A 17,050-nucleotide genomic window follows, 5' to 3' on the forward strand; every position below is an offset into this window, starting at 1 on the left:
CTTTTAAATGTCTTACTTGCTGCTTGTAATGACAGCAATCCTTTCCCTTCTTTGTCACAGAATGCTGAAATTCACATACTTAAAAGCAACTGTACCTTTTATTTTTAAACATCACTCTGCAGCCTCTCGATTAGGGGCAATGAACACTCACCTGCTTAAAAGCTGACCTCCCTGGTCAGATCTCTGCATTATGAAGACACAGGTTTTACTCTTTCCTTAATCAAATGCTGTGTGCATAGGCATTTCATACATAACTGTATTCATTTTTTTTTGTGTATATGTATAAATACTTGAAATTAGAAAAATACTTAGTGAAAGAGATTTTCTTTTTTCAAATCTCATAACCAGCCTTGAACAGAAGTGATTTTTAAAACCCCTATAGATACAAGATTAGAAATGCAACATTAGTTCACTATTTTATAGCCAACGCCAAAAATCCTTTTAGACCAAATCATATTTTTTCACCTGAATGGTGAGTCCTCATATGTTTATCACATACATTAACTCTCATTAATGCAGCTTATCTCTTTGACACTCAGCAGATATAACTGCACCTTAAAATTTATTTAACAACAAGCAATATGTTTAAACAGCACCACAAAATTTTGGCCAGCCTAAGCATTGCCAAAGTTTGATAGGGAAAATGGCTTTTTGCTGGGACTGAGAAACAAAAAAAAAAAGGTTTTTACAGAGACAGTCATCAGATTCAGGGTATTTTGGGTCAGTGTTGGAGAGAGAAAAATCATTGGAGGTCACACCAAGGTCCAGAATTTCTCTCCACTGTAACTGAGAGAACTTAAAAGTTTCCTTGGCTAATGTCCTGAAATGGTGCTGTCAGTACAACTGCATATTTAGGCTGTAATTTCAGTTTTATTCTGGGGAAACTCAGTGGTATAAAGACCATACTCTCACTCCAACTGTATTTCCCAACATCTGCTCTCAGTTAAGGTGCAAGTAAATTAACAATCATTTTATTCACATCCATTCTGAAGTCTGCATTAGAAAGTCAGTGAGTTTAGCCAAGCTGTCCCTGCCACATACAACAGGGATACAAATATCACATTTTCTACCTGATAAATCCATGTCTGATGTCTTTTAAATTTTCCATCCCATATGTACACTGATGATAAATGAAAGCGAATGCCAGATATCCTGTTTTCATGCTCATATACTCTAAAGCAATCTGTGTGACAATTTTATGGGTAACTCACCCTCTGATGACACTGGTTCTGTTTTTCTGGAATGCACCACGACAGAAGCTGCTCTGGACAAATCTGTTCCAGTCCCCCAGACATTAATCTCCATGTAACCAGCACTTTCATTTACTCAATATTCAGTATTACCAAAGACAGAAATGCACATATTTTTGAGAGACTTTCTTTTGGCCTGCTCTTGTGTACTTGCTTAAACTGGCACTTAGTCTGACTTTTAGTGCCCAAACTCTGCAGTTTGACTTTTAATATATTAACACCTGCAAGAAAAAAAAAAAAAAAAAAAAGCATTCCCAATTTCTCCTGCAAATTCTCCTGCAATCTTCTGCAAGTAATGTTTACTGCCCATTTACATGAGTATTATCACTCACCTGCCTCCCACATAATGTAAGTGAAGCCCCTCAGTGAATTAAATAAATAAAGGACTACATATTTTTCATCTTATCTTCAGCTGAGAGATCTTCCACAGATGGCTGTGGCTGTTCACCATTTGAAGTAAAAGAGCTATTTCAAAATTTGTGACTACATAGCATAACACAGACATAAGACATGGGGAAGTTCTTCCATTATATTCCTGTTAAGTAAACCAGATTTTATTTTTTTTATTTACTACTAAATATATACCTAAATATACTTTCCCCTCTCTCTAAAACGTAAATGCAGGATTTCTAGAGTTTAGACCTTTATTTTTTTAATTGCTTTCAAAGCATACATTTGACACGGATGTGTCAGATTAAAGGGTAACAAGCTGGTTTTTCTCTTCAGTGTGGTAAACTCACTTTATTTATTCATGGGGAATACAAAAAGTTGCAAATCCAGGTCATGGAAAAGGTCAATATTAAATTGGTTTTAAGCGGACTCTGTTGTCCAGCATAAGAGATCAAACAAGACTGTCTCAAACTAGTGCCAATTTAGTCACCTTTCTGAATAACCATCAAGAATGATGCACACACTGGAGGCATGTTATACCTGCTGCTTTTACTAAGTAGTGGATAGAGTCTGCTAAATTCAATACGCGGTCTCCTTTACTTTTGTCACCTAAACAATAGCAGGCTTTATCTTGCTTTCAGTATTAATAAAGCCTGGCCCATTTTGTCTGTGTTGCTTATTATTACTAATAGATATTAACACAATGTAGAGAATCTCTCCAATACAACAGCAACATATTTTAGCACAGTTGCACAAAACCTAGTACTTACCTAATATGCTGCATTTCTATTGTACCTCTTGGGAATATGTAAATTGTTCTGAAAAGCTCTAGAAGTTGTGATTGTTGTCTCCTACAGCTGGGAAATGGAAGCTTAGAGTAAAACATCATGGTCCATAGAGAATTTTTTTTAATTTTTGGCTACCTGGTATTTTCCAGAGCTCAGTTTATTACTGAGCTTAAAGCCAGTTTTACAGAAGAGACAGCTCTTCCAATGACTCAGTGTGCCAAAGAGAGCACAGAAAAATACACAAGCTTTTCTATATAATGGTAAACAACTAAATAATGAAAGTTCTAGTAATATTTTTTTATATCCTAGTAATATTTTTTTACGTTCAGGGTCTCACCTTCCCAAAACTAAATAAATGTTCTTTTGTGAATGGCGGAGAATATCTAGCTAAGTTCTTTTTTCAACAGGGACAGACAGACTGTTCAGCTAATTGAGAATTTTATATCTGCCTAAAGGCACTATCTACCTCTTCCACGTATAAATAAAACCACCAGAACACCATCTGACCCATACCTATATAAATGTTACCACTGCAGCTTGCAGGCATCTTTGGACACTTACTGTAACTTTCTTGAGGTACTAAACCGTGAACCTTCACATTACTTTACCATCAGACCAAACCCCAGTTATCACAAAGACTGCAAGTTGCAGAGGTAGATGAGATCTTCAGCATCCAGTATTAAGGAAGGTACAAGTGTTGCAAAAGGACTGCATTAATATTCATTTTCAACCTTTTGAGACAGACTGAAACAATTCCTTTCTTACTCAGCCCAGAAGGATGTCTGACAAAGCCAAGCTTTTTCATGCAAAACTCAAGAACAAGGTTAGACAATGAAACCCTTGATGAAGGGTTAAGTAGTTTAACAAAACACAAAGCTCTTCAAAAACATTTTTTTTTTTTGAGGGACAGATCTATTCATCAGGACTGCAGGACTTCTAAGTAAATATTAGCAGCCTTTGGGGGATTGAAGTTATTGGCTTTCTTCTTGAAAAATTGTTTTCTAATTCTTGAAGTATTTTTGTGTTTTAAGAAAAAGGATATCACAAGTCAAAGTCAAATTAAATCTCTCATTTTATGTCAATCAAATATTTCAAGCTGTTTTCAAAGAAAATTTGCTTTGCCTAAAGCAGTACCCCAACACAACTTTTTCTCCCCACCTTCCTCTCACCTCTCCAATCACCATTTTAAATAACCAGTTATTTGCCAGTCCTGGTATTTTTCCCACTGCTGTGACAGGTAACAGTTTGAAGATCATCACATTCCTTTCCCACTGGCTTTTTTCATTTTATTTTTTCCCCCACTTTTTCATATTGAAGTCTTCCCCACACAGTGGGGAGAAGAGTAGTAGTCTAAATATCCAGACTTACATGCCTTCTTGTCACAGCTAATGGATTATTAAGTGGCTAATGATGCCCTCCAATCTGATACTGACGGTTGGTTCTGTTTAACCAACTTGGGTAGAGCACAGAAACTCTGCACAAGGCAATGCCAACACTACAGGTTGGTTATATTGTCGTCACTAGGATCGGGATTCTACTTCAACTGAGTGGGCAGAAAAATCATTTGGGTCCTCCACCAAGAGTGGAAAAATAATTTGAGAAACTACAACATGACAAAAACTGTTAAAATTTTGACCACATTTCATGAAGACAATCACTGCAAACTATCTGCTCTGGCGAGAGTAATCAAGAGTCTTTGCTATTAAAAGAAAATTATTATTCGTATTAAAAAAAATACTTGCAATATAGTATCGTCTTTTCTTTCCCATTCCTTCTTCCCCTCAGCAAGGACTGCTCAAGATTCTAGATTTAATATAAAAATTATACTGGTTGATTTTCTATAATTACATAGGAGTCTGCTTTCAAATACCAAAAGTCCATTCAATTTCCCTTAGGCACAGCTTGATGGATCTTCAAGCACAGGTTGTAAATTCTTTTGAAATTCTAAGAGATCAAGCAGTTCAGCTTGTTGCAGTCTGCAATAACTGTCCTGGATTGGCCTTTAAATACCAGCCTCCGTAACAGGGAGAGTAGCTTTCCCCTCCACCCCTTGAATGTGCATACTATACCTACCACTGTATGGACTGTAACTTTATAACTTCAGACATCAGTGCTGCCCCTTTCAATAACAATATTTTTGTTTTGAAATATGGACTAAGGAAATGCAATAATCAGTCATATTATTCTTTCAAATTTCTGTCATACTCACCCTAATTTGTCATCTTAAATTGTGCTAAGCTTTTTCTAATTATCCCTTTGAGAGGATTTTAAATGGTTTCTGCAATGATCCAAAGTCTCTCAATCTCATTATCAATGAAAAATACTGAGCAAGCAAATACTTTTGTTAATTTCCAGCACAAGCAGATGAAAATAAGATTAAAAAATTGGTATCTCTACAATTGTATCTCTTTTCGTATACATACAGATCCAGCCCTCAAGGAAGATGATACTTACGACTGAATCATTACAGCAAATCAATCACTTCTCTCTGAATCACAATCCATCCTTATTATGGAGCCCAAAGATAACCTCAGTACCCTTTAAATTCTACCAAAACAAGACATTAAGACACATACCTTATTTTTGTTTTCGAAAGCTGATCACCAAGTTAAAAAAGAGTAGGAAAAAAGAAAAGCAGTTTTAAAAGTGGAGGTCATTTATTTATTTGTGCTTTTCTTTTCTTTCCCTTTTAGGATTATCAGTGAAGAAATCATTGCATTAATTACCAAAGATTTAACTAAGAAAGCAGAACAGCATCTGAGCTACCTGGCAATCTTTAGTAAACAACAGTGATTTCAATTATGAAATGCCATAAACTATTGATATAAAATCAATTTTGCGTCATAAATTAATATCTCTCACTGTTAGCTTGGTCTGGAAAACCAGCCAATTTTCTATTTTCCTCTTTTTTTTTTCAAAGCTATAGTCCTGAAACCTGTTCTACCTGTGATGTCACCTGAATAACATGGATGTCCACTTGCTTAGGAAATCGTAAGCTGTTTGCACCTGTTTCTTCAAAGCCATTTACTGAACAACCAGACTCTTTGTTCAGCTAGACATGGCAGCTTGCTCCCAGCCACATTACTGAAAATGATACGCAACTCGAAGCTTACTGGGTTTAGGAACAAGGATCTACCAAAAAAACCTGAACTGTTCTCCGTTTTTGAGAGACTCTAGATCAAAGGATAACATTATGCCCTGAGTACTAACTTGCTGTTCCTTTTTCTTTTTAGTTCTTGAATTAACAATTTAGTTTAATGTTACTGTAATGCTATGAGAATGTGGAGTAATATTTAGTTGGAGAGATACTTAGGGTTTAAATTTTTTGATGCACTAAGCTATATGCAACTGGTTACTGAAGAGTCTTGAGACCTAATAATGAGTTATTCCTGGCTCTTATGTGCATGTAACATGACTCTGTGAGGAGCTATGGATCTTCACTTGAGGCAGTCTGAAGCAGGCACCTCCTTATGATACTGACAACAAAATTTTAGGGTTCTTTTCTTTATAAAGTCTGCTTTCCCTTTCCTCTGGGCATACGCCTCTCAAACCGTACCTCAAGCTTTGATCAATGCCTTCCTCCAGATAACACGCAAAACATATCACACCTGAGTAGAGGTGGTGAAAATCTGAATCATTCAGATGCTAAATAGGGGTAAGTTTCTACAGTTGTAATCTGAGATGAAAATAAGCCTGTGTACAGAATACTGAAAATTTTAATGCATTTCACAGAAAAAAAGTCACGGTTATTTGTGCTGCTTTCCAATTATACAGTACTACTTAGTTAAAATGCAGCAAGATAGTGCCCTTCAAAGAGAGACACCTAAGCCGAGTATGTGTAAGAAACCTCAACCCTGAAACAGTAAAACGAAGGAACTGCTTTCTCCTCCATCCTCAGACAGACACAGCACTGTGGGTACCACTGATCTCACAAGGTTTATGAAGCTTTCAGGAGATATGTCAACAGAACCACCAGGAAGATAAAATAATTTCCACTCCTGCCTGTGCTTTGGTATCAGACTTTCAAAATGGGAATAATAACTAAGAGAATGCAATAATGTTTGAAATGTTTTTTATTTATCTCACCTTATGGTGACATCTTTACTGATGGAATATTTTTTTCTGAAATATGTCATATACTTGACAAAATCTCCATTGACCGTACTGAGGTGCTACTGAGGTAATATAACACCTCTGTAGATATTTAAACACTTATGGGATAATTATTCAAGCTTATCCGCTATATTGCCCTTTAATCAATCTCAGTTATATTTTGACTATCTGCACTTACAAATAAAGGGGTTCCAACCTTGGAGTTTGCCATTACACATGAAGGACTATGCTTAGTACTTTGCAGTAAGGTTATCTACTTTTTATTAGAACTGCTAAGCAGTTCATAGAAGTGTAAAATTCTGGATTTGGTGATGATACTATGGACATTTCTGTAAAAATTTGTAATATAAAAAAGCCCACAAATAAGAAAAATGTGTATCATGTTCCAGGTTAATTTATATTACAGCTAATCATGGCCTGAATCAACGCTAACTTATGCTTTGTTTGGTCACTTATCTGTTACAAATAATTTTGGAACACTATCAGGTCTTAATAATAAAATTCTCTATTTTCCTTTTTCTTGGGCAGGCTAAAACAGGTTTACTGTTATCCCTTAAAGCTGCAAACAATTCTATAACATGTATTTTAAAGTATTTGTCAATTTTGTTCTTTTTCTCATTGTAGGGTTCCCTGGGCCTTGTTGTTAGAGGCACGCAGTGCCCCATCATGACTAACCTGACCAAAGGATTGTGCAAATACAGTCATATCCAGTATCAAAGCTATGTTCAGCTTTTGTCCAGATGGAAAGAGGCACATTCAGGCTTACAATAACCTCAGCAAAAGTTTATTGCCTTGCTAAGTTTAACAATCATTCCAAGTTTAGTCTGCATACTTCAGCTGTTAGCACACTGCACTTTACAATGGGAAATTTTACCTGTTTAAAAACCCATTTTCCCCAGTACTAACAAAAATCCCAAAGCGTTCATCTTTCAGACATAACCAGGAACATTCCTATAAAATCATCTTTTGCTCTTTAACAGATTGTAAGACTATCCACTGGAGAAGTGGTAAGTACGTATGCTTAAGCCAGTGTACAGACACTTACAGTACTGTGCAAGTATTAGAAACGTTTGGTGTATACACCGTCCGTGAGACAGGTTAGTTTTAGCCTACTGATGATGTGTTGTTGCAATAGTAATCCTGCTCAGTATGAGAGGAACCGCAGGTTCAGACGCCTGATGCGTGTGCTTGGCTGAGGAGCTACTGGCGTGAGGCTACCATCTGCGGGCTTATGACTGAACGCCTCTAAGTCAGACTTCTTTGCCTCGGTCTTCACTGGCAAAGGCTCTGACCAAACCACCCAAGTCTTGGAAGGCAGATGCAGGGACTGTGAGAATGAAGACCCTAGGCCCACTGTAGGAGAGGAACTGGTTCGAGACCATCTTAAAAATCTGAATGTGCACAAGTCCGTGGGTCCTGATGAGATCCATCCGCGGGTCCTGAAGGAGCTGGCAAATGAAGTTGCTAAGCCGCTGGCCATCATCTTTGAGAAATCACGGCAGTCAGGTGAAGTTCCCGATGACTGGAAAAAGGGAAATATAACCCCCATTTTCAAGAAGGGGAAAATGGATGACCCAGGGAACTACAGACCAGTCAGTCTCACCTCTGTGCCTGGCAAAATCTTGGAGCAGATTCTCCTGGATGGCATGCTAAGGCACATGAAAATCAACAAGGTGCTTGGTGACAGCCAGCATGACTTCACTAAGGGGAAATCCTGCCTGACCAATTTGGTGGCCTTCTATGATGGGGCTACAGAACTGATGGACAGGGGTAGAGCAGTTGATGTCATCTACCTGGACTTGTGTAAAGCGTTTGAAACTGTCCCACATGACATCCTTGTCTCTAAATTGGAGCGACGTCAATTTGATGGATGGACCACTCGGTGGATAAAGAACTGGCTGGATGGTCGCACACAAAGAGTTGTGGTCAATGGCTCAATGTCCAGCTGGAGACCAGTAACGAGTGGTGTACCTCAGGGATCGGTGTTGGGACCGGTCTTGTTTAACATCTTTGTCGCTGATATGGACAGTGGGATTGAGTGTGCCCTCAGCAAGTTTGCCGATGACACCAAGCTGTGTGGTTTGGTTGATAGGCTGGAGGGAAAGAAGGGACCTTGACACACTTGTGAGGTGGGCTGATGCCAACCTCATGAAGTTTAACCATGCCAAGTGCAAGGTCCTACACCTGGGTCAGAGCAATCCCAGGCAGAGCTACAGGTTGGGCAGAGAAGAGATTCAGAACAGCCCTGCAGAGAAGGACTTGGGGGTGTTGGTTGATGAGAAAATGAACATGAGCCGGCTTCAGTGTGCGCTTGCAGCCCAGAAAGCCAACCGTATCCTGGGCTGCATCAAAAGGAGCGTGACCAGCAGGTCGAAGGAGGTGATCCTGCCCCTCTCCTCTGCTCTTGTGAGACCTCACCTGGAGTATTGTGTGCACTTCTGGTGTCCTCAACAGAAAAAGGACATGGAACTGTTGGAACAAGTCCAGAGGAGGGCCACGAGGATGATCAGGGGACTGGAGCACCTCTTGTATGAAGACAGGCTGAGGAAGTTGGGGCTGTTCAGCCTGGAGAAGAGAAGGCTGCATGGAGACCTCATAGCAGCCTTCCAGTATCTGAAGGGGGCCTATAGGGATGCTGGGGAGGGACTCTTCATTAGAGACTGTAGTGATAGGACAAGGGGTAACGGGTTAAAACTTAAACAGGGGAAGTTTAGGTTGGATATAAGAAGGAAATTCTTTCCTGTTAGGGTGGTGAGGCACTGGAACGGGTTGCCCAGGGAGGTTGTGAATGCTCCATCCCTGGCAGTGTTCAAGACCAGGTTGGAGGAGGCCTTGGGTGATATGATTTAGCGTAAGGTGTCCCTGCCCATGGCAGGGGGGTTGGAACTTGATGATCTTAAGGTCCTTTCCAACCCTAACTATTCTATGATTCTATGATCCAGGTACCATTCTGCAGAAAAACAGAACTGGTGAAACTCTACTCTTTGAAACTCAAATTTTACACGTTTGAGAAAGAAGGTTGTCCAGTTTCCTATAAATCCAATGCCAGCAGTCCATTTCCAGGTCAGATCAAGAGTGGCAGCCTGTTTCCTGTCTGTTTATTCAAGATGAAAATTGTCCTATAAAGTGGTGTATTTTTAGGATAATTTTAATTTCAGAGCACATTTTTTAAGAAATAAAGTTTAAACTTTAGCTATCTTTCCCTATGATATAGGTATATAGAAAGATTTAGGGACTAAAAGAATGAACAAAATATGACGGTAAGTATATGGCTTTTCTTCTGCTTCTGTCTAATAGTATAAATTCTTGATTTCTGTGTCTCTAACTTTATAATAAAAAAGGAAGATTTACGTTTCTACCTTAGAATTGCACTAATCTTGACACACAGGTAATTACTGTGCATAACAAATTAAATCTCTATTAACTGTTTCTACTCTTTATCTGATAGTATACAAATTCTTTCATCTATAATATTGTCACAAAGATAATCCTATACCTGTGTAAACTTTTGTATTCACAGACTCTGCTGTACTAACAGCCATCTAGTCCTATGCCAGGAAAGAAAGTCTAATCCTCAACTCCTACAGCAATAACAGGGTAAGCCAAAGTGCATGATACATACTTACACTCTATCTTCAATTTAGCTCATGTCTGTTCTGCTAGTTTTTCCACTGAGTAAGCAAATCCTAGATTTGATCCATGTTTTCAGATGTTCAAAAACCCAAAAACTCAGTAGAAAAGATTACTTAATCAGTAAAACTTCCAAAGAGGAACGTGCCAGCAAAACAAAATTGCCTCTTCATACTCACCATCATCTGCATCAGCTAAGATTATTACTTTAGCGCTTGGGAATTCAGTGCCAGTTTGGCCACCCACTGGTATGCTCAGCAAAATATTGAAGGTCTCATCTTCCTCACAGAGTCATCAATAATGATAATATGACAGATTTTCTCAGTCTCATTAAAATGAACAATGCTGCTATGATCTTCAGGACATGAGACGCAGTCAGAGAAAGACATGACAGTGGATGGTACTGTGCTGGTAGCAGCACTTATGAGGAGAGAGGGCAAAAAATGAATTACAGAAACTCAGGACTTTAAAGAAGCAGAAAAACAACACCCCTTTAAATGAAACAAACACAGAAATAGTGTTTTATGCTTGAGCTGACTAATAAATGTGTTTTAGTAACAAGTTATACACAAGAAATTCTTACTTCTTCTAACGTAACCAAAACCCCAAAAATGTAATTTAATTTTAGAAATAGTTTAGTTCCAAATCTAGATCTTATCTCTGTGGTTCACAATGAACTCTACACATTGCCATCTTTGGTAACACAGATTCACAAATGAAATCAAAACCATTATTAAGACAGAACATGCAACCTTCTGCATCAGTTACGCTTAAGCAAGAAGTGATACTCAATGCCTGTAGCCTGTCAGTTTTGAAATACTAGTTCTTGCTGAATCAACTGAAGCCCTCACACAGCTTCTTCCAGGTTTATAATCAAAAAGCAAACCACGGATGATAGGAAAACCCTCCCACTGGGGACCTCAGTTGTCATTCAGGTTATATAAAAAGGTGCAATGATCAGTCAGATCCTCAAAAACAGGAGAGTTATGGGATGTAACTAGAACAATACTTTTTTCTCATCTAAACATTCACTGCAGGGACAGGAATTTCCTCTTCAGCAGGAAAAGCTGCAGAGAAAAAAAAAGGTGCCTCTTCAAAAAAAGGTATACATAAAAGTATAAACACACAATACACATGTTTACATGCATGCATGTACACACACATTCTTATGTTTTGGGCTTTAAAACATTCTTTGAGCAGAGAACTGAAAACATCTTAAGTTGCCTGAAAAAATCACTTGTTCCAGCTACTGAAGCTCCTGGCAATACTTGCTGATTAACAACTGCACTTGCTCTCTTACTTATCTAAATGTGAATATTATGCTGAATAATCAGTTACCTAGCTAGATAACATACCTTGGTGTATAGAACAAATGATCATCAGTTCTTGACTAACATCTCCAGATCTTGTAACAGGAATCAGCAGTTCACCTATATCTTCCCCTACTCTATATTCCAGCTGAGGAATATACACTGTACATACTGAAGAAAAACATGATGACAGAAGGGGGCGACCAAGGCAGAGCACCTGTATGACATTACATACAGAATGGGAAATGTAGCCAGAGAAGAGATTTAATGAGAAAAAAAGAATTCTTTGTTCAATGAGGTGAAACTTTAAGACAAGGCTGAACCACAATAGACCATAGACAGATGAAATATACAGGTACTCACAGCACTTGCAAGTGAACAACACTGCACCTAATCACAAATTCTCGGGGAAAGAGAAGTGATAAATACAATCACCAGCATCCACAATTCCAGTCATTGCTACTGGTGGAATCTCAAGGGCAGCCATTACTGGATCAGACAGAATAATATGGAACGTTTCAGGTGCTTCATACTTGCTGTCTGCAAATATCCTCACTCGCCAGATAGCTGAAGCCTGTCCTGGATTGAACTGGACCTGCTCCTGTGGTTTCCCCTTGAAGTCTTTATCCTTTACTGCTGTACCATCTTTGGCTCCAATACCTGCATAAAAATTCAGAAGAACTGTTCTACATGCATGTCAATATTTTAATGAAACTAAAACAATCACAAAAAATAGTTTTAAAATGCTACTCTGGCAGATACTGACCTTAAGGGAAAAATAAGGATGGTTATATCACACTTTCGCTAATTTTGTTATATAGCCCACACAAAAAATAGGTAATTAGGGTAGGGTCCTACCAACATTTGTGTGCATAAAGAATTAGACTGGCATGAAAAATTCCCTTTACTTCACCCACTGAGCACTTAAACCTATGCAACAATCAACAAAATTTCTGATGTGTGAGGTTATCTATCAAACATGACTGAACAGAACTGTTCAACTGAGACACAGAAACACAGAATAGTCAGGGTTGGAAAGGACCTTAAGATCATCCAGTTCCAACCCCACTGCCATGGGCAGGGACACCTCACACTAAACCACATCACCCAAGGCTTTGTCCAACCTGGCCTTGAACACTGCCAGGGATGGAGCATTCACAACTTCCCTGGGCAACCCATTCCAGTGCCTCACCACCCTCACAGTAAAGAATTTCCTCCTTATATCCAATCTAAACTTCCCCTGTTTAAGTTTGAACCCGTTAACCCCTTGTTCTATCACTACAGTCCCTAATGAAGAGTCCCTCCCCACCATCCTTATAGGCCCCCTTCAGATACTGGAAGGCTGCTATTAAAAAAAAAAAATATATATATATATATATATATATAAAATTGTGGAACAAGTTTTCCAGTTATGCCTTCAGAAAAGATGTATCAGTCTGTTAAGAAATTTATGTCAATTAAGATGTTCAAGGTTTCACTGAGGTGTAATTCAGTCATCCACAGTACACAGAAAATAAACCAAAAACCAACCTCACTGCTTATCTCTTTCAAAGAGAAATGAATCATTAGACATCTAATACTTTGTGCTTCCAGTTTCTTTTACTGTTCAATATCTGTGCTGTACTTACACACATTTAAGATCTGTGAAGTACTTTTATCACTTTCACTTGTACACTAAATAACCCCTAAAGACTTCTGTATCTCTTCAAGTCTTGCTTCTGCAGATGCTGTCCTAGCTAGGTGAGTAAATAACTGGACATTTGATGTGGAACTGCAGCTCAATATGACAGAACAATAAAATCTCAGGATTTTTTTGGTCCAGCACATTATGCAAATTTGCTGCTTCGCTCCCACCCCGTTTGTTTCCTCTTTGTGTAACTACAAACTGCAGTACTTAGATATCCATCCTCTGTGCTGTAGATCTTTTACTGCATAGGTTTAAAAGGCTACATATTCTTATCTTAATAAAAAACAGAGAGGGTAGTTGCATAGAGACGCTACAGCTAGACGCGAATTCATTTAGTTCAAAGTAAAGCAGCAGATGAAGTTTTAACTCAAAGTAGTTTTTGCCTGCTATTTAGATCAGATGGCTTTTGCTGTAGCACAAGAAAATGATGATAAACCATGTATGTTTTGGAAGAGCAAAACAATATCCAGAAACACAAATGTGCTTTATTGGAAACTCATATGCAGGGTGTTACAACTGACACAGGGATTTATTCAGCCTTTACTACTTAATGCAGCACAAGCACTCAATTCTTTGTTGTTTTATTGTGGGTTTTTTTGTTTGGTTGTTTTGTTTTGTTTTTAAGTGAGAGCGTATCATACATAAAAATAACTCCAGAAAATATTTTTTTAAATACAAGGAATTCTTACACATTTTTAAACCTGCATAGTTATACAGCTAGGCTTCTTGTTTGGTTTAATCAAAGGTGTACACATACTGGCGGAATCTGACTGTGGACGTAATGAAGCAAAGATCTGCAATTCACCATGGGGTCCTGAAATTCATTACTGCCCTTAGGTTTCAATCCAGCATTAGTTCAAGTATATGAACATCTTTTTACTAAGGTTCAACAACAGCAGTTACATGTCATTTTACCTCCCCAGTTGAGAATGACGAATCCTTCTCAAGTCAATGTCCTATGCCTTTGTGGGAGAATCTGATGCCTAGCAAACAGCTTCTGAAGGCTGTGGAATATGAAATTATTCTCCAACTATTCAATTCCTAATAATTCCCAACAATTTTTCTACTGTACAACTGCTTGGGTTTTAAATGCCTGATTTACTTAATACTCCTATAATAGCTTGATGTATTTGCGTTGTACAAAGCAAAAATCATCATGTGTGGGTTCAAATGATAAAAACCTAAAACTTTAAATCCTTTGTCTTTTTGTTTGTTTTTAAATCAGGGAGAAAAGGCCTTTCTGCTCAGTGCTCCTTCAGTCGCCCCCTTTGTGCAAAGATTTCTGTGATTCCTGTTTACTTTGCAGACCTGTCATGATTGGATACCCTGCTATCCCATGACAGCACACTCTTAATGTCAGCGTATTCTACACTGGCCACCTCTGCTAGCAGATGACCCTTTGAGAATTTCTAGTAGCTTTTGGATTTTTTCATAGCAAAAAGACCAGCATAACACTGCCCTTGTAAAGTGAGGAGTTGTAACTAACTGCTCCACCTGGTTTGCAGACAAAGACCAGCTACTTCAAGAACTTTTGCTTACTTATAGCTAATGTGTTTGAAATGTATCCTCTGGCCAAAATAAACAAAGCAGAGTAGCCCAATTTCTGTTTTGTGTCTTTGGGAAAAAGACACTAGGCAAACAGCAGAAGTTTCAATTTACTGATTTGTTCTTACATCTAATAATATAAATAATTAGATTTCTGGATGGCAGCAGTGGGAAATGAAACACATAGCCACATATCTGAACAATAAAATTCTATACCAATGTTATTCTCATTATTTGGTATTTATTATGTAGACAGAGGAACAAACAATTATGGAGCAGGTCCTTAGCAGCTGCCTTTTCTGGTGCAAGAAGCTTCAAATGTCAAAGATTTACTTACTAATAAAAGAGGTTTCCTGCAGATATCCTCTACATCTGATGGTCACCTCTAGAAATTTAGAGTTCTCCTCTATGATGTAGTTCTCCTTCTCCAGTGAAATCCAAGCCCAGTTCAGTCAGAACAGCTGTCTCTTTAAAATGTTCCCTGCTCTGTCAACACAAAAAGTATCCTGAATACTACATTTAGTCTGCAAAGCACAGCTAGAATTCCCTGTGGTCACTGCTTAAGTATATTAAAGCCAGCCCGTTTTTTCACCTGCAGGTATGAAGGACAGAGGTGCATCACATGAACTGCAATAGTCCACTCTCCCAGACCTTCCAGAGTTAACTGGTACATGTCTTCCAAGAAGCTGGAGGATAGTTCACAGGTCAAAGCCTGTGTCTTAGCACACCAGCCCTCTAATTAAGCTACCTATTAACTCTGAAAGATTACTTTTGAAAAGATTATTTCTGTCAGGAGTGGGATTAAGCTCTGAAAGGGAGGGTCTATGTAGGTCACACTGTAATCTTGCATTACTGGCTCTTTCTAAAAATGCTAGTATGGGCCTGTCAATATCAGAAAAGAGCACAAAACGAATTCAGCATTTCCTAGTAAATGCAGGCAACATGTAGTATCACATAAGGAAGATATTATATCATGAATTTTATTGATTAATGGTACAGAAATATTTAGAAATTGTGACTAAGCTTCTATTCTTTGCTTTCAAGAAAATAATTTATTGAAACCAGTAGTTATTTTGTATTGCACAAAGTAAAACTGGAAAAAATATCAGATTATGAGTTTATTGCTATTTAAAACGTACAAGGCCAAAAAAAAACAGGTTGTCATTTTCTTTTGGTTTAGAAAATATTCTGTAAAATTATTATGTGAGCTGGCACATCCTGTTTCCATGCAGCAAAGGTAATTATGTAACAACTGGTCTTGAAGCCAAACATCAAGCTCGTTATTTTTTCTAATGAAATTAGGCCTTGTGATGCATGCAGTATGCACTGTAATTCAAGATTATAACATTCAGTTTCAGAACATTTCATTGCTTATAATTGACAAAGTATAGCCAAGATAAGAAGAGACAAGGAAAAAGTTGCTGTCATCAAGAACTGTTAAGACTCTGCTCTCCACTTGTCTGATGATTTTCTACATAATAAATAGAAATTTTCAAAAAGGATACCTAAGAAGCCTCTACTTACTGAAACAGGTAATTTAATAAGAGGTAATTGCATCCTGCTAGCATTTTTTTTGCTAAAAATTATGTTGTTTGACATTTTTCTTTTGAAACAAAAATCAATTTTGTTCTATAATTATGTACTTCTATTACAGAAGGATGAAGACATAAAATCAACTAATTCAGCACTGGATGAAACACTTGAACTTTTAGATTAAAGGATCTATTTCTCTACGAGTGCCCAGTTGACCTCTAATCAAAATCACCACATAATTCTAATTTAACATTGAGAATTCTTATACTAACATTATCTCTATGGGAATTGCCTCATACTCTTAAAAATTGTACAGCAAAGTCCAGCATAGGATTCTCCTGCTAACTAGAAGCAACATCAGATTATACACTGCAAATAAGTCCAGTAATATCTGAGGTTACAGCTATGCAAAGTCTATGAGCTTTGGAATCTGAAGATGTTTTAAGTAGCTGCAACTTAGAATTATTTGTGTCTTTGAACAAAAATACAAGTCATTTAGCAACAGCAAAAAAAGTGTTGAAGGAAACAGATTTCTGAAAAACTGCCTTAGTTGCAAGCTGAAACCTAAGCCTATTTACCAACTGGAATAGTTTAAAAAACCCTCCACTTAGCTGTTTGGCTGACATTCTACTGCTGCATGTAGGCTGGAAAAAGACATAACCTGACAAATTACATTATTTCTGCTGAAAAAATGCATGAAAAATGATCAGCACGATCACTGTATTTCTGCTAGATGTATTTCTTGGTGACTGTTTCACAGCCTGTATCCCTTGACAGACCTCAGTGTTTTGGAGGCTTTTTTCC

At 37.9% G+C, this 17,050-nt stretch overlaps 1 pseudogene; it reads right to left on the reverse strand.

Annotated features, from left to right (window-relative positions):
• Positions 1-17,050, reverse strand: part of LOC134173372 (FRAS1-related extracellular matrix protein 2-like) — a 55,124-nt pseudogene that overhangs the window by 18,556 nt on the left and 19,518 nt on the right.

This window comes from Pezoporus occidentalis, unplaced genomic scaffold (assembly GCF_034315485.1).
Source record: "Pezoporus occidentalis ecotype Australia unplaced genomic scaffold, CSIRO_AGI_Poc_V1 ctg51, whole genome shotgun sequence".
In the NCBI taxonomy this organism is placed as follows: Eukaryota; Metazoa; Chordata; class Aves; order Psittaciformes; family Psittacidae; genus Pezoporus; species Pezoporus occidentalis.